The following is a 21215-nucleotide window of genomic DNA, read 5'->3' as shown; positions in this document are numbered from 1 at the left end:
TTTGACTGCCTACCCAGGTGCCAGGACTACTGTCCCTAAGCCACACTGCCATTTGGTGACCATTTACAAAATATATCACACATTACATTGTATTACACAAAACCTTAGGTGTGGTGGCGACTTCTGCAGGGGGTGGCATAATCTTACCCCCCACCACTTCTATGGCTAATATACACTGGAGATCAAAATTAGAGAACACACAATTTCCTAAATCTTAAAGTCATTGTGTCGTCCTATGTGATTATTTCCTAACATGAGGAAACTAGCAATATTTTAAGCTTATTTCATAAATTGAATTTATTGCAAAGCACATAATAAAAATGTAAATGAGATAAATGAAAAAGAACACTGATCAAAATTAGAGAATACTTTCAGATACCTGCAAGTTACTGGTGTAAATCTGGCACCTGGTGCTAATTTTCTTATTTATGTGACAAAGCCTATTTATTTGGCAGCCTAACTTTCCAGTTTGCACTGAATTTGCAAAAATGATATGCCGCTTTAAAGTGACTGAAACCCTCCAGCAGCAAGTTGTCCAGATTAAGGCCAAAGGGGTGACCCTATCAGCCATAGCAAGAGAAGTTGATAGTTCCAAGTCTGTGATTTTGAGAAAATTGAATCTTTACAACATCACAAACTTTTTTAATTCCCCCAAGAAGGCTAGTCGCCCTCGAGAGACAAATGTAAGAGTGGACAGGATAATGCAGAGACTCACCATGGGTAATCGTTTCAACACTGCAGCTGGAATTGCTAAGCAGTTCAGTTCTGAAAAGGGTAAGGAGCTGTCTCGTCACACAGTGTCACAACCTTTAAGAGCATTTGAACTGAAAGCCAACTCTGCAGTGACCAAACCTATCATTAGCAGAAAGAATCAAAAGACTAGACTCACCTTTTGGTGAGGAGCATGTTGTGTGGACAGAGAGTGGTCCACAGTTCATTTAGTGAAAGCAAGTTTAATTTATTTGGGTCTGCTGGGAAGCATTTTGTTCATCGACAAACTGGGGAAAGACTGAACCCAAAGTGTGTTAAGAAGTCAGTGAAAGGTGGTGGAGGAAGTGTCTTGGCTTTAGAATGTATTCTGCAGCAGGATTTGGACTTTTCATACAGCTACATTGCAGTGAATGCAAGTGTGTATCAGAACCTTCTTCAACAACACGTGGTTCCTTACTTGCGTTCATCACTCAATCAGCAGCAATTTTCATGCAAGACAATACCCCCTGTCACACAGAAAAACGGATAAAGCAGTTCTTTAAACAGAAAACATTGAAACAATGAAATGACCAGCCCAGAGTCCTGATCTAAACCCAATAGAAAACTTCTGGAAAATCCTTTGTGACAAAGTTATCATCAAAGAAACCCAGAACAGTCAAAGAACTGTGGAAGAGACTGCAAGAAGAGTGGACCAAAATCACACCAGAGCAGTGTGAGAGGCTAGTGATGTTCTGTGGCCGCAGATGTGCTGAAGTCAAAGCAAAGGCCTGTACACGTCCTACTGATCCGTGACTGTTGTTACCTTCAGAAAATTTAGTTATAACCTTCTCTGTGCTACAGTCATTGCTGTTCTCTAATTATCATCATCACGTTTAGGGCAAAAAAAAGGTTTTATGTTGGTAAACTTTGGATCTTTTGTAAAACCCTGTTCTAGTGGCATGGTGCACCCCTTACAAAAAAATCCTTCAAATGTTGATAAATAAAAAAAAAACAAAAAGCAGCACCAAATGTGCACTACAGCACTAAACATTCCAAACTGTACTTATTTTAAAAATTTTTGAGATTTTTGGCAAAAAATTGCAATTTCTTGAGCTGCTTCGCCACGTCACGGCAAATCTCATTTGAAGCAGTCCTACACTAAAATATTTTTATAAAATGTGCCATACGGCCTCACATATGAATAGTAGAACTGCTCTTAGCAGCACTCACCTGGTCTATTTCAATCCCGTACCCATGACTGAGTCATGGCTGTGGGCGGGACAGGTCCAAGCAAATGCTGCATGAAGTAAATAGCCTGTGGACAAAGCCTGATGACTTAATGTGAACAGTCACCAACCGCAAAAATTGGGGTGCAAAGCAAGGTGGAGGTCAACCACCGACCAATTCAATGAAGAAAAAACAAAAAGCAGCACCAAATGTGCACTACAGCACTAAACATTCCAAACTGTACTTATTTTAAAAATTCTGAGATTTTTGGCAAAAAATTGCAATTTCTTGAGCTGCTTCGCCACGTCACGGCAAATCTCATTTGAAGCAGTCCTACACTAAAATATTTTTATAAAATATGCTGCTTTTTGTTTTTTCTTCATTGAATTGGTCGGTGGTTGACCTCCACCTTGCTTTGCACCCCAATTTGGGATGTATTCCATCTGTCTAGATTTTTGCGGTTGGTGACTGTTCACATTAAGTCATCAGGCTTTGTCCACAGGCTATTTACTTCATGCAGCATTTGCTTGGACCTGTCCCGCCTACAGCCATGACTCAGTCATGGGTACGGGATTGAAATAGACCAGGTGAGTGCTGCTAAGAGCAGTTCTACTATTCATATGTGAGGCCGTATGGCACATTTTATAAAAATATTTTAGTGTAGGACTGCTTCAAATGAGATTTGCCGTGACGTGGCGAAGCAGCTCAAGAAATTGCAATTTTTTGCCAAAAATCTCAAAATTTTTAAAATAAGTACAGTTTGGAATGTTTAGTGCTGTAGTGCACATTTGGTGCTGCTTTTTATTTTTTCTTCATTGAATTGGTCGGTGGTTGACCTCCACCTTGCTTTGCACCCCAATTTGGGATGTATTCCATCTGTCTAGATTTTTGCGGTTGGTGACTGTTCACATTAAGTCATCAGGCTTTGTCCACAGGCTATTTACTTCATGCAGCATTTGCTTGGAACTGTCCCGCCCACAGCCATGACTCAGTCATGGGTACGGGATTGAAATAGACCAGGTGAGTGCTGCTAAGAGCAGTTCTACTATTCATATGTGAGGCCGTATGGCACATTTTATAAAAATATTTTAGTGTAGGACTGCTTCAAATGAGATTTGCCGTGACGTGGCGAAGCAGCTCAAGAAATTGCAATTTTTTGCCAAAAATCTCAAAATTTTTAAAATAAGTACAGTTTGGAATGTTTAGTGCTGTAGTGCACATTTGGTGCTGCTTTTTGTTTTTTCTTCAAATGTTGATAAATGTAGATTACATAATTTCAGAAAAAAGCAAGTGATCATACATTGTTGTCTAATTTTCATCTCCAGTGTACAGTATAGCCATCATGTATAATGTAAACCTCCTGTCTGGGGAAAAAAAGAGTTGGAATATCAGGATTGCAAACTGCTTTTGGGACAAATTACACAAAAATTGTGGAAAGACCACGTTTTTAGGGGATAAATTGGTAAGCTTTTGTGACAGCCCTATCTTGATTTGCTCCAGCGATGTCAGCTTCTGTTTCCAGGTGCCGCTGTATACAAGAGATATCATGGCCATTATCAGTAAATGATGCAGGCTGTAGCGTCAGAGTCCCTGCATTACCCTGTCTCTCCGCAGCAGGGATGCTGACTCGCTCACCACCACGTCCGGGCTGCGTCCTTACCCCACTCTCCAATGGTCATCCACATATGCTCCCCATCCTCCTGGGGGCCTGAGGACGCAGCACCGGTCCCCCAGGAGTGAGATGCACACCTGCCCTCCTCTTAAGGGTAAACCCGGGTTCCCCCTGTGGTCCAGTGGGTCCACTTCTACTCTTGCTCGCTGCCTACACACCAGCAGTGAGCTTTATACAGGTACTATCCAGACAGGTATACTAGAGCGGCTGGGACTTGTGGTACCACCCAGACAGACAGAATGGGTGTTTGCTGTCCACCAACTCAGCAGGTGTATTCTGTTCCCTGCTGCAGACAATGGGGAAGCACCACATGCTACTTAAACTCTCAGCATAGTGCTGGTAGGTGCCAATTATTGTGATTGGTTTCTCATATACTGTATATCTGATGTTATATCTGTTGATATTCTGATTGTGAAACAGATTGATTCTGTTCTTGTTTGTTCTGTAATCCCTCCTGACTTTGAATCTAGCTAGACTGTCTTCACTTTCCACAGACCTCCTGGTATCTAACCTTGGTTATTTTTTGGACTTTGGAATTTGTTGGAATACTTCCCTGGTTCTGTCCTTCCATTCAATGTCTTGACTAGTTTGACTACTCTTGCCTCAAATTCCTTTCCCCGACCAGCATTTACTGCTTGGATACAATCCAAAGGCACCCGTTGTTGTAAGTCTAATTCCCTGTTTACAGTGGAGAAAAAAAGTATTTAGTCATCCACCAATTGTGCAAATTCTCCCACTTAAAAAGATGAGAGAGGCCTGTAATTGACATCATAGGAGGACCACAACTACACTCCCTGTCTTAAGTTCTGTCGCTTATCCATGTTATGTAAATAAAAGCTTATAACCTGACTTTAAATTAATCCGTAGGTTTTATATATTACTCTTTTGAAAGCTGAAACCCTCCCAAATTTGGTTTAGGTTATCAAAATAAAGTTGCTGCAAAGCTGAAATATTGATCATTTAATGAACACAGAAAGGTCAGATTTTGGCAAGACAAAAGTTTTGTCGCCTTGTCATATAATGCACCCAATTCTAGTTTACATCCTCACTTGTGCTCACTAAATGAGTGATGAAAGAGGAAGCTTGGAAGATAAAACCAAAGAATCTAGATGAACTCTGAGAGGCATGTAAGACTGCATTCTTTGCTATTCCTGATAACTTCATCAATAAATTGTATGAATCATTGTTAAACCGCATGGCTGCAGTCCTTCAAGCTCATGGAAGTCACACAAAATATTAAATATGGCTCTAATAGCACCACAACTTCATTCCCCAATGTTATGCAACATATCTTTGTATTAGAAATTAATTATTTGTTTGAATTTCACATTACTTTCTGTGGGCAACAAAACTTTTGTCTTGCCAAAATCTGATTTTTCTGTGTTCATTAAATGATCAATATTTCAGCAACTTTATTTTCATAACCTAAACCAAATTTGGGAGGGTTTCAGCTTTCAAAAGAGTAATTTATAAAACCAAAGGATGAATTTAAAGTCAGGTTATAAGCTTTTATTTACATAACATGGATAAGCGACACAACTTCTGTCAGGGAGTGTACTGTATGAGAGACAAAATGAGAAAACAAATCCATAAAATCACTTTGTCTGATTTGGCAAGATTTGTTTTGCAAATTATTGTGGAAAATAAGTATTTGGTCATTAACAAAAGTTCATCTCAATATTTTATTATATATTCTTTGTTGGTAATGACAGGGGTCAAATATTTTCTGTAAGCCTTCACAAGGTTGGCACACACACACACACGGCAAACTTTGGTTTCATCAGACCATGTGACATTCTCCCAATACTCTTCTGGATAATCCAAATGTTCTCTAGCAAACTTCAGACGGGCCTGGACATGTATGTCACGTCTCCACCGGATTCCGCTCCTGCGACTTCTGCTCCGGTCGCCGGACGGCGCTGTGTTCCCGCCGTGGGTGGTGCTGGTGATGGGAGAGGAGTCGGTGCCCATGGCTCTGCGGGGCGCGGGCTTCGCTCATCCGCTGGGCTGAGTTTCCCTGGAACCTGCAGTGCCACTGGCTGACTGTGGGTGGCGTGTCTTCCAGCTGATGTTGCAAACATTCACCTGCGGTCAGTGGGAGGATACCACACCCTTCTTGTTTCCCCTCCTGTCACATGACCACTGCCGGAGATAGTTCTGCACTCCTGGCTCATGTGCTGTTTGTATTGTGATTCCTGTGCGCTGACCTTTGTTTGTTGTTAACTACCCTCCTGCCTGTCGTTTTTGTACCATGCTGCCAGTTCTGGATTTGACCTCTGCTTTGTCTCCTCACTACGCCCTTGCCTGCCGATTCTGTTCCTGTTTTGCATCTCCTGGTTTTAGACCCTGCCTGACGACCACGGACTACAGCCTGCCACAGGTAGTGATCTCTGCGGCTCTGTGTAATTGTATAGGGGTTAAAGGGTTGCAGAGTTCTTGGGGTCCTGCTTTGTGAGCAGCCTTACTCTAGACTCCTCTTACAGCCAGTCTGAGTCTGTGGCTACACTCAGGCATTACATTGTACTGGCTTAAGCAGAGGAACACATCTGGCACTGGAGAATCTGAGTCCCTGGCAGCGTAGAGTGTTACTGATGGTAGCCTTTGTTACGGTGGTCCCAGCTCTATGCAGGTCATTCACTAGGTCCCCTCACGTGGCTCTGGGATATTTGCTCACTGTTCTTGTGATCATTTTGACCCCACGGGGGAAATCTTGCGTGGAGCCCCAGATTGAGAGAGATTATCAGTGGTCTTGTATGTCTTCCATTTTCTTATTATTGCTTCCACAGTTGATTTCTTCACACCAAGCTGCTTGCCTATTGCAGATTCAGTCTTCCCAGCCTGATGCAGGCCTACAATTTTGTTTCTGTTGTCCTTCGACAGCTCTTTGATCTTCACCATAGTGAAGTTTGGAGTCTGACTGTTTGAGGTTGTGGACAGGTGTCTTTTATACTTTTATATAACAAGGTCAAACAGGTGCCATTACTACAGGTAATGAGTGGAGGACAGAAGTGCCTCTTAAAGAAGAAGTTACAGGTCTGTGAGAGACAGAAAACTTTTATGTTTTTAGATGACTAAATACTTATTTTCCAACACAATTTGCAAAAAAAATCTTGCCAAATCAGACAAGGTGATTTTCTGGATTTGTTTTCTCAATTTGTCTTTCATAGTTGTGGTCTACCTATGATGTCAATTACAGGCAAATCTCATCTTTATAAGTGGGAGAACTTGCACAATTGGTGGCTGACTAAATACTTTTTTTCCCCACTGTAGGGGTTAAAGCAGAGGTGTAGCTAGGGGTTCGGCTCAGAGGGGGCGAATCTTCTGAGTGGGCCCCTAACCAGGTAACCACATTTACATCTATGGTGTTGCAGCCTAATAGCTTGTGTAGACAACCGTATTTTTGGTCCAAGTGCGATCCAACAAAATATTGGATCACACTCGGACCAATGTTTTCCAATGAGGCAGTGCACATGTTCGATTTTGTGCTCGGACCGAGTGGTCTTAGGAAAAAAAAAATAAATTGCAGCGTGCATGCGCAGACTGGTACTATTAAGTGTAGCAGCAGGGCCATAGTTGGCGTTCATACTGTTCTAAGCACTTAAATTGATCACATACCCTGCCAATAAGTCAGACTAAAGCCTCATGCAGATGTGACTAGAAGTATGCCAATCGCACTCTTGTGGTTATATGACGGCTAATCTGAGACCAGCATAACGTAGGGGCAGAGATCCTGATTCCAGCTATGTCACTTACTGACCTGCTCAGTGTAGTTTTCATAAAATAACTGATTAATTAGCAGTAGATTTATCATTACAGGACTACTTGACATGCTACAGGTAGTCCAGCATATTCTTGAGCTCTGTATGACTGCTAGATCTGCAGCAGAGAAAACATTGATTTTATTAAAATCACAGCAAACAGCTTAATAAAGCCCGCTTTAGACGCTGCAATGTATCTTACGATGTGTCGGCGGGGTCACGTCGTAAGTGACACACATCCGGCATCGTAAGGTACATTGCAGTGTGTAACAGCTATGTGCAATTGAACGGTTAGGGCGGCTTTGCACACTACGACATCGCAAGTGCGATGTCGGTGGGGTCAAATCGAAAGTGACGCACACCCGGCGTCACTTGCGATGTCATAGTGTGTAAATCCTAGATGATACGATTAACGAGCGCAAAAGCGTCGTTATCGTATCATCGCTGCAGCCTCCGACATTTCCATAATGCCGGTGCAGCGACAGGTGCGATGTTGTTCCTCGCTCCTGTGGCAGCACACATCGCTGTGTATGAAGCCGCAGGAGCGAGGAACTTCAACTTACCTGCCGCCGGCTGCAATGAGAAGGACGGAGGTGGGCGGGATGTTTACATCCTGCTCATCTCCGCCCCTCCGCTACAATTGGCCGCCTGCCGTGTGACGTCACTGTGACGCCGCACGACCCGCCCCCTAAGGAAGGAGGCGGGTCGCCGGCCAGAGGGACGTCGCACGGCAGGTATGTGCGTGTAAAGCTGCCGTAGCGATAATAATCGCTACGGCAGCTTTCACTAGATATCGAACGTGCGACGGGGGCGGGACTATCGCTGCAGCATCGGTAACACATTGTTACCGATGTTGCAACGTGCAAAGCCCGCCTAAAACGTTCATCGCACGCACGTCGTTCATTCCTCATGAATTGAACGTCAGATTGTTCATCGTACCCGGGGTAGCGCACATCGCAGTGTGTGACACCCCGGGAACGATGAACAGATCTTACCTGCGTCCTGCGGCTCCTGGCCGGTAATGCGGAAGGAAGGAGGTGGGCGGGATGTTTACGTCCTGCTCAGCTCTACCCCTCCGCTTCTATTGGCCGGCTGCCGCGTGACCTCGCTGTGACGCCGAACGTCCCTCCCACTCCAGGAAGTGGACGTTCCCCGCCCAAAGCAAGGTCGTATGGACGGGTAAGTACGTGTGACGGGGGTTACTCGTATGTGCGGCACATTCAACAAATTGAACGTGCCGCACATACGATGGGGGCGGTTACGATCGCAGGCTTAAGTGACACATCACTGGAATCAGGGTCTCTGTCTCTACTGTGAGGTAGCGTGGTCGGCTGCGCAGCAGAAGACACGGGATCCAGGCAGTAAGGTTCACAGCACACGGTTTAATGTCCAAACAAAAGTCCACAACAATATACATGTGCCTCTCCAGCAGAGAGCTCAGGGAGTTCTGTTCACTCCCTCACACCCGGCACACCTGCCCTTGTTCCTGTTTCCATTTAACCCTTCCTTCAGCCTGTAGGGAAACAGCATTAACCCTGGAGTGGATCTACTTTCTATCATGGAGTGAGCACAACCGGGCCGAGACATACCGGCCGTCATAGATAACCCCGGTCACAGTCTCACACTACATTATGCTGCTCTCAGATAGAAGAGCAAATTCCTTCTGACAGATTCCCTTAAAATTCAGCGATTGTCCAGTATAAATGCTCCCTTAGATCCAGGTACCGTATTGGCGTCTTCTTCTCTGATTGCCTTTTGTCTCACTCCATTCTTTTTCATCTCATCCAGGTGACATGATGACTTTGGACGTACACAGCTTCTTTCCGCGGACTTCCATTTTCTCTGGTTTTCCACAACATATCCCAACATGATGCCCTAAAAAATGAGTGTCATTATTATATCTAAATAAAATTTATCCGCACATGCTGTGCACTAAATAACCCTTATACTGTGCACCTGAAAAAATATTTCCCCCACTATACTCCCTGACCAAAAAGTGACCCCCTACCCTGTCCCCCTAATACATGGCCTCCACATTGTGCCTTTCATATACTACAACCACTGCACCATCCCTCCACCATGAATTATGACCGCCACACTGTCTTTCTTTATGAAAAATATCCATAAAACCATCCCCCCTCATTAACCATGTCCTATATGCTTTCCATACAAAATAATGTACCTGTGATATAAACAATGGCCTCCACATTGTCCACACCTTCTATACCACTTTCCACACTACCTCCTCTCCATACTCTGCTGTCTTTTCACACCGTACAGCCTTTACTATTTTCCCTCACACTGTCCCTCGTATACTGCTCCTCTCCTGCTGTGCCCTCACATTGTCCCTCGTATACTGCTCCTCTCATACTGTGCCCTCACACTGTCCCTCGTATACTGCTCCTCTCATGCTGTGCCCTCACATTGTCCCTCATATACTGCTCCTCTCATACTGTGCCCTCACACTGTCCCTCGTATACTGCTCCTCTCATGCTGTGCCCTCACAATATCCCTCGTATTCTGCTCCCCTCATACTGTGCCCTCACACTGTCCTTACTGCCTCCCATAATGAGCTGTCACTCTGTATACTGAGTGAATGCTCCTATTTCCCCTCCCACTCTTTACAGTAAAAGTTCCTCGCATCTACAGCTCCACAGTGGAGCACTTACCTTGTCCCTCATCTTTACCTCCTTTGTGGTGCTCTATCTCACACACCCTGCACCCCCATATTCCACACACATCCTGCACCCCCATATCCCACGCATCCTGCATCCCATATCCTACACAGCCTGCAACCCATATCCCACAAACCCTTCACCCCAGCCTGTACCCCGATATCACACACACTGCATCCCCATATCCCACAGACCATGCACCCCATATCCATGTATCTCACACAGCCTGTATCCCAACTTACCCCTCTCTCAAACACCCTGAACCCCCATATTCCACACAACCTGCATCCAGGGCCAGCGTCAGGATCTGGCAGACCCGGGCAAATGCTGAGCCCTGGACAGCTAGGGGGTCCACTCGCCGTCTTCAGTCCTGTGGGCCCCGGGCTGAGTTCTAGGGACTGCAGTGCTTGGGTTGGCAGCCGCACTATCCTGAATCCTGGATAGTGCAGTTGCTGGCCCTTTAATCCACACTGGCACACAGCATTCACTGTTGAATAGAGATGAGCGAACTGGCCGTTGTTCGGCTCGAGTTCGGTTCGCCGAACGGAGGTCTCGTTCGAGTTCGGTTCGTCGAACGTTCGACGAACCAAACTCGAACCAATAGGATATAATGGGAGGCAATCACAAACACATAAAAACGCATTATAAATGTACACATACAGTTAATAAACATTGCCATAACACTTACCGGTCCCCGCAATCCCTCCTGCACTCTGTCTCCTGCCGCTATTCCATCCGATGATCGCTGAATCCTCCCGGTGACTGGCACTGCCAGCAGTGATGCAGGACCTATCGTGACGTCAAAATAGCCATGTGACCAGTCACGTGGCTATTATCTCATTGGCTACAGACTGGTCACATGACTATGACGTGTCATGTAGGACCTGCGAGTGCATCTCTCCGGTACACGTGCACATTTGTGTATCGCCGTGTACCGGCGACATGCTCTAGCACACGGTCGACTCCCCGTTCCGTTTGGGATCGGCTGACACAGCCGGTCATTAACGGAGATCACCGTTGCCATAGCAACGCAGTTAGCGGTGACGTCACCGCTAACCGCGGCTCCGGGAGCACTGTTGCTATGGTAACGCGTCTGTCAGCGTTACCGCTGTTACCGCTGACAGCCAGCAGCACTGATCACTCACGGAGTGAAGGCTGCACGCTGCTTCCCGTGCAGCCTTCACGGAGTGAAGGCTGCACGGGAAGCAGCGTCTTCCCCCATGCAGCAGTGATGGAGCAGAGCTTCATTTGTTGAACGAGAAAGACAGAAGACCATGGATCGTGGAGGGCTGACAGGGGGTAATAAAGATGGAGTCTCTAATGTGTCTGTGTATTTATTTCTATTAAAGTATTTTTTCTCTGTGTGGTGTCTTTTTTTTAACCCTTTATTGGAGATTCTTAATGGCCGGGTCAAACGTGCCTGACATTAAGAATCTCTGGCTTAATACTAGCTAGTAAAACAAAGTTAGTATTAACTCATTATTACCCAACAAGCCACCCGGCTTCAGGGCTGTTGGAAGAGTTGGATACAGCGCCAGATGATGGCGCTTCTATGAAAGCGCCATTTTCTGGGGCGGCTGCGGACTGCAATTCGCAGCAGAGGCGCCCAGAAACCTCGGGCTAACCTGTGCTGCGGATTCCAATCCCCAGCTGCCTAGTTGTACCCGGCTGGACACTGTATCCAACTCTTCCAGCACCTGCCTGCTATACCTGGCTAGCATACAAAAATATGGCGAAGCTCACGTCCTTTTTTTGTAGTTTTTTGGCAAAAAAAATAAAAAATGCTTCCCTGGATTTTCCATTGCCAGTGAAGGTAACACCAAGCAGTGGGGGTTAGCAGCCAGTAGCTGCTTGGATTACCCTTAGCTAGCAATACAAAAAACGCAGCGGGAGCCCATATATATATTTTTGTAATTATTTATTTAAATAACTAAAAACAAAATGGGCTTCCCTGTATTTTGATTGCTGGACATCACAGTGCTGTAAAAATAAATCTTTAACAAAAATGACGTAGCGCTCCGCGGTATTTTTGATTCTCAGCGCAGATAAAGCAGACAGCTATGGGTTGCCACCCCCATCTGCCTGCCGTTACCTTGGTTGGCAATCAAAATACAGGGAAGCCCATTAATTTTTTCTATTTAAAAAATAGTTAAAAAAAAAAATGACGTTGGGTCCCCCCATTTTTGATAGCCAGCTAGGGTAAAGCAGACGGCTGTAGCCTGAAAACCACAGCTGGCAGCTTTACCGTGGTTGGGGATCAAATGTGGAGGTCCCCCCAGGCTCTTTTTTTATAATTATTTTATAAATATTAATAATTACACAAAAAAAGTAGGGTCCCCCCCAAATTGGATCACCAGCCAAGGTAAAGCGGACAGCTGTGGTCTGGTATTCTCAGGGTGGGAAGGTCCATAGTTATTGGGCCTTCACAGCCTAAAAATAGCAGGCCGCAGGCACCCCAGACGTGGCGCATCCACTAGATGCGCCAATCCTGGCGCTTCACCCCAGCTCATCCCGTGCCCTGGCGCAGTGGCAAACGGGGTAATAAATCGGGTTGATACTAGCTGTAAGGTCACCTGACATCAAGCCCAGCAGTTTGTGATGTCATGGCGTCTATTAGATACCCAACATCATAAACTGTCAGTACTAACAAAAAAAAAAATCGACAAAAGAAATTTATTTTAAAAAACAGTCCCCAAAACATTTCCTCTTTCACCAATTTATTGTAAGAAAAAAAATAAAGGGGTCCCATGACGACTCTGGACCGTCTAGAATATGGGGGGGAGACACTCAGGGAACGTATCCCCCATTTTCTAGGAGTGCAGACCCTTCATATGAGGAGTGTGGGTGCAATGAATCTGCACTCACTCTCCCCGGGTCCACAGCAGCAGAGTCCATGTCGTAATGGTTGCTACCAAAGTTGCAATGCCCTGATCATGAGGTAAGGGCATGCCTAATCAGGAGAACTATTCTACATTTCCAAATATTAGTATTTGCTGATATTATTGCTATTCCACCTACTATATATTGGGGATAGGATCTTGGAGATGGAATACCCCTTTAAGTCCAGTTATCCAGCTGAATGAATACTTAACAACAGAGCTCGCTATTTAGATGTGTTTTCTTGTGGCGTATAACGGACTCTCATGTTTGGTAGTCGTTCAGCAGGGAAACTATAAAAGCAAATCCCTCCATTTGGAAATGTAGTATATAGCTCTCCTGATCAATTATGTTCCTTACCTCATGAGCAGGGCATTGCAGTAATAATAATAATTTATTCATTTATATAGCGTTATTAATTCCATAGCGCTGTATGTCTTTGGAGTGTGGGAGGAAACCGGAGTACCCGGAGGAAACCCACGCAAACACGGGGAGAACATACAAACTCCTTGCAGATGGTGTCCTTGGTGAGAATTGAACCCAGGACCTCAGCGCTGCAAGACTGCAGTGCTAACCACTGAGCCACCGTGCCGCCCATTTAGCTTACAGATGCATAACCACCACTCACTGTGTCTGAACACAGGAAGCTGAGCTGACAGCCGCTCTGTGCATGCGGCAGCGTCTATTGTGAAGGAGAGGGCCGTGGGGGGATCAACGCTGCACAGGTACCGTGGGACACCGGGAAACACTGGTGGGGTTATAGGGGGTGACCTGGCAGGGCCTGGGGAGGAGTTTTCTGTCGCATGTGTCATGGCACATGTGACAGAAATCAGAGGAGTAGGGTGAATGCGGCCGGCGCGCTGTTGTGCGTGCGGCCATCTTGGATTTCTGGGAGGGCATCAGGGGGGGCACTTTGGCGACACCGGGGTACCGGAGGGGACCGGGGAGGAGATTTATCATGTTTGTTCATGCCAGATGGGAGATAAATAATTTTTTACCGGCGCTGTCATTTACTGTAACGTGATCATCGGTGTACGGTGTATACCTGTGATCACGTGAGCGGGGACCGGAAAAACCGTCCTGAATCATGATCTCCAGGGTCTCAGCTAGCCCTGAAACCCCGGAGATTTTCTGACGCTGGGGGGCGTTATTCACTTATTTCTGCCTGCTGTTTATAAACGGCAGATCAGAATAAGGCTACATTAACACGACCGATCCATTTTTGCGGTCTGCAAAAAACAGTCCGTTTTTTTTCACGGGTGCATCCGTGTGGCATCCGTTTCCGTTCTGTAGACGGTCCGTATGTCATCTGTTTGTCATCCGTGTGCCTTCCGTTTTTTTTGTGTACTGCAAAAAAACTGAAGGAGGGTAAATGCATAAATTTACCCAGGATCCATAGCTTCATCCTACATGAGGCGGTCACATGTTCACTCCAGTGCCATTTTCTACTGCTTTTCACAGCGTAGAGCGCTCTGGTGGTTTTCTTGTGCTTGTGCACTTCATATCACTCTTTTCTGTCATTATAATGGCAGAAAGACACATAATGTCCCACTCTCCTGCATTTTGTAATTTTGCACCCTTTGGTGCCTTTCATGTGGCACTAAGGGGTGCTTAGCTTTGTATTTAGCCAAAAAAATGAAAAAAAAAGACGTAGGGTTCCCCCTATTTTTGTAGCCAGCTAGGGTAAAGCAGACGGCTGCAGCCTGCAGACCACAGCTGGCAACCTCACCTTGGCTGGTAATCCAAAACTGAGGGCACCCCACGCTGTTATTTTAAATTAACTAAATAATTAAAAAAATAAAAACACGTAGGGGTCCCCCCAAAATTGGATCACCAGCCAAGGTAAAGCAGACAGCTGGGGTCTGATATTCTCAGACTAGGGAGGTCCATGGTTATTGGACTCTCCCCAGCCTAAAAATAGCAGGCCGCAGCCGCCCCAGAAGTGGCGCATCCATTAGATGTCCCAATCCTGGTGCTTCGCCCCAGCTCATCCCGCGCCCTGGTGCGGTGGCAAACGGGGTAATATATGGGGTTAATACCAGATGTGTAATGTCATCTGGCATCAAGCCCTGGGGTTGGTGAGGTCAGGCGTCTATCAGATACCCGACATCACCAACCCAGTCAGTAATAAAAAAAAATAGACGACAAACACATTTTTATTTGAAAAAACACTCCCCAATACATTCCCTCTTTAACCAATTTATTACAAAGAAAAACAAATCCAGGTCTGGTGTAATCCAAGGGGTTGCCATGACGATCCACACTGTCCCAGTCTATGAAGAGCAGGATGTTCCCCATTGGCTGGGAGAGCAGTGCAGTGACCTGAGCTAACATCAATGGGTCAGCCCAGGTCACTGCAGGGGATGACAAGTGCTGCTGTCAGCGAGGTACATTACCTGCGCTGATCTCCTGCACTGCTGACAGCACCTGTCACTGAGTTCAATGACCGCCGCCTTCACAGCCAAGTATCGCGAGAGGCCCGTGACGTCACCGCTAGTCAGTCTCGGGTCGGAAGCGAGAGAAGGTGATGTGACAAGCGGCGGCCATGGACGACAGTGACAGCGCTGAGGTCGGGACTTCATCACCGCAGGTAAGCCGAGCGGGACCATGTGTGCAGAGTGCAGAGTGCAGTGTGCAGAGTGTGTGTGTGTGTACATGCCGCGTACAGGAGGAAGCGGGGCGAGCTAAGCGGGGAAGTGTGGGCTTCCTGCACGTAACTAGGATAAACATCGGGTTACTAACCAAAGCGCTTTGGTTGGATACCCGATGTTTATCTTGGTTACCAGCTTCTGGCTGGCTGCCAGCGATGGCTCCTGCACACTGTAGCTGTAAAAAGCCCTGCTTTTTGCTGCTAGAACCGTTCTCGAACGTATCTAGAACTATCGAGCTTTAGCAAAAAGCTCGAGTTCTAGTTCGATCTAGAACAGCCCCCAAAATCACTCGAGCCGCGAACCGGAGAACCTCGAACCGCGAACCGCGCTCAACTCTACTGTTCAATGCAGGAGGTGCATAGAGCATTCAAGTTTATCTGTGGGCTGAGCTACTGAGCAGTGTGCTCCAGTCTCACATATGAAGAGGAGCCGCAGCGCAGCTCCAGCCAGCGTCCCCCAGCACACTCAACACAGCATATGCACAGCATATGTCCTCCCACACTGTATGCCCCCCTCCACCTGAGGTATATGTTTCACCCCCGATCTGTATGGGGCCCCCCTCCTGAGCTGTATGTTCCCTCCCCTGATCTATATGGGACCTTCTATCATCTGAGCTGTATATTCCACCCCCCCATTTGTATAGGCCCCCACTCCTGATCTGTATGTGCCCCCTCAGAGCAGTAAGTGTCCCCTCTTGAGCTGTATGGAACTGCCAGAGCCGTATGTGCTGCCACCTCAGAGCCGCATGCGCTGGCCCCACAGAGCATATGCATTGCCACCTCAGAGCTATATGCGCTGCCACCCCAGAGCTGTATGCCACCCACCCCAGTGATGTGTATGCCCCCAGAGTTGTATACTACCCCAGTAATATCTATGTCCCCAGGAATATGTATGCACCTCAGTAACATGTATGCTCCCCAGTAATGTACAGTATATGCCCCAGCCCCTCATTGTCATAAATGTCATTTATATGCTGTATCCCCCAGCCCCTCCTGTGATGTATATACTGTAGCTCTAGCTCTACCTGTGATGTATATACTGTAGCTCTAGCCCTTCCTGTGATGTATATACTGTAGCCCTAGCCCTTCCTGTGATGTATATACAGCAGTCTGTGTGCACTGTACGCGGCCATGTCTGTTAGTGACAACCATCACACAGCGCAGCACAGACACATGCCCGGGAGGAGCTGGATGGAGGCAAGCAGGGGATGTGAATGAGGCTGTTGCTGGCTTCACAAAATTAATAATATCTGTAATGCGTCTGTGTGTGTATGTATAATGTGTATCTATGTGTGTCAGTATGTATGACTGTGTATAGATTTCTGTCTGTTTATATGTATTTTTCTTCATTTCTCTTTAAATACCGTATTTTTCGTTTTATAAGACACACCGGATTATAAGACGCTCCCCATATTTGGAGTAAAAAAAAATAAATATGGGGTCCTTACCAGGGAGGGGAACTGGCAGAGGAGCGGGGGTTACAGGAGGAAGGAGCGGTACTGGGGTACGGCGATGCTGTGAGTGGTACAGAGGGGGGGCCACTGCATGGCTGCTCTGTTCTTGGCTGCTCTGCTCGGCTCTGTGCTGCTCTACTCGGTGCAGGTCTGCTCTGTGCGGCGGGGCGGTAAGGCACCATCCATTCTGAAGATGTTAGTGGTGAGGGCTTCTTCAAATAATGGCGGTTGCAGACCGCGCGTGTGCAGATGAGAGCTTGAGCTGCGAGCTCCATCTGTGCACGAGCCGACTCTAGGCGCCATTATTTGAAGAAGCCCTCACTGTCAACATCTTTATAATGACCGGTACCTTACTGCCCGCCGCACAGAGCAGCCCTGCACAGAGCAGAGCCACGGCGAGCAGAACAGCCCCGCATTGAGCAACCCCACACAGAACAGAGCCATGGCGAGCAGAACAGCCCCACACAGAGCAGAGCCACGGCGAGCAGAATAACCCCGCACAGAGCAGATCCACGGCGAGCAGAACAGCCCTGCATAGAGCAGCCCCTCACAGATCAGAGCCATGGTGAGCAGAAGAGCCCCACACAGAACAGAGCTCCGGCGAGCAGAACAGCCCCGCATAGAGCAGAGCCGCCCCACACAGAATAAAGCCGCACTGCAGAGCAGAGCGAGTCACACAGAGCAGAGCCACGCCGCACAGAGAAGAGCCACATCAAGCAGAACAGCCCCGCACAGAGTAGAGCAATGGCGAGCAGAACAGCCCCGCACAGAGCAGAGCCGCCCCACACAGAGCAGAAACACACTTAGCAGAGCAATCCAGCACAGAACAGAGCCGCGCTGCACAGAGTAGAGCCACAGCGAGCAGAACAGCCCTGCACAGAGCAGAGCCGCCCCACACAGAGCAGAAACGCACTTAGCAGAGCAATCCAGCACAGAACAGAGCTGCACTGCACAGAGCAGAGCCACGGCGAGCAGAACAGCTCTGCACAGAGCAGAGTCGCCCCACACAGAGCAGAAATGTGCCGAGCAGAGCAGTCCAGCACTGAGTAGAGCCGCATCGCACAGCGCAGATCCACGGCGAGAAGAACAGCCCCACATAGAGCAGCCCCGCACAGAGCAAAGCCATGGCGAGCAGAAGAGCCCCACACAGAGCAGAGCCGGCCCACACAGAGCAGAGATGCGGCGAACAGAGCATTCCCGCACAGAGCAGAGCCGCAGTGAACAGAACAGACCCACACAGAGCAGAGCTGCGCTGCAGAGCAGAGTGAGTGGCACAGAGCAGCCCCGCGCCAAGCAGAGCAGTCCCACACAGAGCAGAGCAGAGCCACACAGAGCAGAGCCACGGCGAGCAGAATAGCCCCGCACAGAGCAGAGCCACGGCGAGCAGAACAGCCCTGCATAGAGCAGCCCCTCACAGAGCAGAGCCATGGCGAGCAGAATAGCCCCACACAGAGCAGAGCCACGGCGAGCAGAACAGCCCTGCATAGAGCAGCCCCTCACAGAGCAGAGCCATGGTGAGCAGAAGAGCCCCACACAGAGCAGAGCCGGCCCACACAGAGCAGAGATTCGGCGAACAGAGCATTCCCGCACAGAGCAGAGCCGCAGTGAACAGAACAGCCCCACACAGAGCTGCGCTGCAGAGCAGAGTGAGTGGCACAGAGCAGCCCCGCGCCAAGCAGAGCAGTCCCACACAGAGCAGAGCAGAGCCACACAGAGCAGAGCTGCGGCGAGCAGAACAGCACCGCACAGAGCAGAGCAGAACAAGTTGCACAATGCAGAGCGAGCCATACAGAGCCGAGCCCCGCACAGAGCAAAGCCACAGCAAGCAGAATAGCCTTGCACAGAGCAGAGCCGCCCCACATAGAGCAGAGCCACGCCGCACAGAGCAGAGCAATGCCGCACAGAGCAGAGCCCGCTGCAGAGCGAGCTGCACAGTGCAGAGCAAGCCACACAGAGCAGAGTCGCGCTGCCTGATTCACAGAGCAGCGCCGGCAACACACCGCATAGCATTGCCCCTGCCTTCTTTGACCCCTCTCCACCTCCAGGTAAGCTACATTCAGTTTTAAGACGCACCCCTCATTTTCCTCCAAAAATTTTGGTAGGAAAAAAATACGGTATGTATATGTACGTATGCCTGTATGTGTACATATCTGTATGTGCATGTCTACGTGAGAATGGGGCCCACTGGGACTCTTTCGCCCGGGGCCCACAAAATCCTCCTGCCTGCATCCCAATATGTCACACAGCCTATACCCCAACTTACCCCTCTGTCAAACACCCTGCACCCCTTCACACCATTTTGTCACAGTCTGCACCCCTCATATGCCACTCACCCTGAACCCCCCTCTTCTCTCATTACCGGTCACACCATCCCATCTCCTTTAGGAATCAGTATCTCCTGATGTTTGGTTTCTGACCGGCAACTGTGGCTCCTCCCACTCGGTCACATGGGCATGGACATGGGCAGGTCCTGGCAGCACCACTAGGATGTATTTTCGTCACCTGGACAAGAGTCTCTGCTCTGCCCCTGCAGCACTGATAAGTTGTAAGCGCCTAGGGCGCCCCTTCTGAGCACGGGGCCCGGGGCAAATGCCCCCTCTGCCCCCCCCAGTAGCTACGCTACTGGGTTTACGGGATCAGCTAGACAACGTGACTAACGCCAAGTGTGTCTGAGATTACCTTTTTGAGCTGAAGGCCTCTCACAGAAATAACAGCTACTTTATCAATGGATTATAAATGTTACGTCATATCATAATTATATACTAATGTTAACAAATGGGCATATAATTCACATTAAATAATATTGTGAACTATAAAATACTGATAATTATTATGATAAGTTCATAACATCTTGCACAACCTGTTACAGCTTCATAAAGTCATTTTTTTCTTCTTATAAAAAAAAATATATCTTTTCTTACAGAATCTCCGTGAATTTGCAGATGGTCGGCAATCCTGCTTGATATGGACAGGAGCACGTGCTAAATAGATTTGTAAGAAAAGCGAACAAGAAAAAAGGTATCAACACAAAAAGAACAATGCTGGAGTCGCTGAGAAGAATGAGCCGAATGATCGCTCCGGGATTACTGAGAAAATGCAGCATAAATAATAGAAGTGGAAATGTAGAAGAACAAACATCCTGAAATCTGAATTCATTGTGTGCAACTATCTCCTACACCGAGAGGTGACAGAGGCTCATCATCGCCTTGTCTGCCCAGGATTATTTACTCCATTTACCCAAGTCTATTATCACATGGTTATTCTTCTTGGAATATAGAAATGTTTTACTACTGGTCATATACAGTTACTATATCAATTATTGATCCTGAAGAGCAGGCATAATTATTCCTTAACTTTTTTTTATTTTTTTATCCACGTAGCCAGGGTTTGTTTTTTGTAGATCAAGTTGTACTTTTAAATGGCACAGTTCATTTTATCATGTGATTTACTGGGAAGCGGGGAAAAAATTAAAAGTGTGGCGAAATTGCAAAAAAAGTGCAATTCCACAATTGTTTTTTGCGTTTTTTTCTATTCAATGTTCACTATATTGTAAAAATTACTCCGTAATATGATTCTCCATGTCAGTAGGAATACGGCGATCCCAGGCATGTATAGTTGTTTGTTCTTTTTTTTTTTTATTATTTTAGTGGTGTACAAAAATTCAGAAACTTATAAAAAAAATAAATAAAATCTGTGGAAGGATACCATGTTTGGCATAGGTGGTCTCCTTGTCTGGAGACTGCCCTTCCCGTGGTTGTTCCTTCCCGGTGAAAGACCTGGCTAGTTTCCTGCCAGCGTTGAGAAACATGTGATGGTGTCTCCGCAGGCTTTCTTCTTTTGAATATTTCCCAGGGGGCATTGCTCTAGAATCACTGCGTTGAGAAACACGTGGTGGTGTCTCCGCGGTGTTGGATGTTGATCTCCCTAAGGTCAACCATCCTTGCTTATGTGTACCGCCCTGAGAGGGGCTCGGCCGCTCCCTGGCCGGGCCGAGCCGCTTGAGGTCCGGGCTCGGGTTGTCAGTGGCTCGAGCGCCTCCGGACCGGGGGCCACGTCGCTCTGTTAAGGGGAGGCAGTGGGGTGGTGGTATGGAACGAGGTTCGCAGCCGGGGGCCGCGTTGTTGTTGTACGGGTCGTGACGCCACCCACGGGTCGTGGTGACGGGATGCACCACCGCTGCGGCTGGAATGAAGGGGGCTCCCGGGATCGGTG

General features: G+C 47.5%; 1 long non-coding RNA gene across 2 annotated transcripts in view; it reads left to right on the top strand.

The window, feature by feature from the left end:
* The window catches only part of LOC142292173 (uncharacterized), a 76405-nt gene extending 55556 nt beyond the window's left edge, over positions 1-20849 (top strand). For both annotated transcript variants that reach the window (XR_012750588.1, XR_012750587.1), the window contains one exon: positions 19927-20849. This is a non-coding gene — a long non-coding RNA (uncharacterized LOC142292173). The remainder of the gene's footprint in view (positions 1-19926) is intronic.
* Positions 20850-21215: the final 366 nt, after the last annotated feature.

This window comes from Anomaloglossus baeobatrachus, chromosome 2 (assembly GCF_048569485.1).
Source record: "Anomaloglossus baeobatrachus isolate aAnoBae1 chromosome 2, aAnoBae1.hap1, whole genome shotgun sequence".
Classification (NCBI taxonomy): Eukaryota; Metazoa; Chordata; class Amphibia; order Anura; family Aromobatidae; genus Anomaloglossus; species Anomaloglossus baeobatrachus.
Note: the sequence above shows the minus strand (reverse complement) of the source record. Positions and strands in the feature narration are given on the sequence as shown.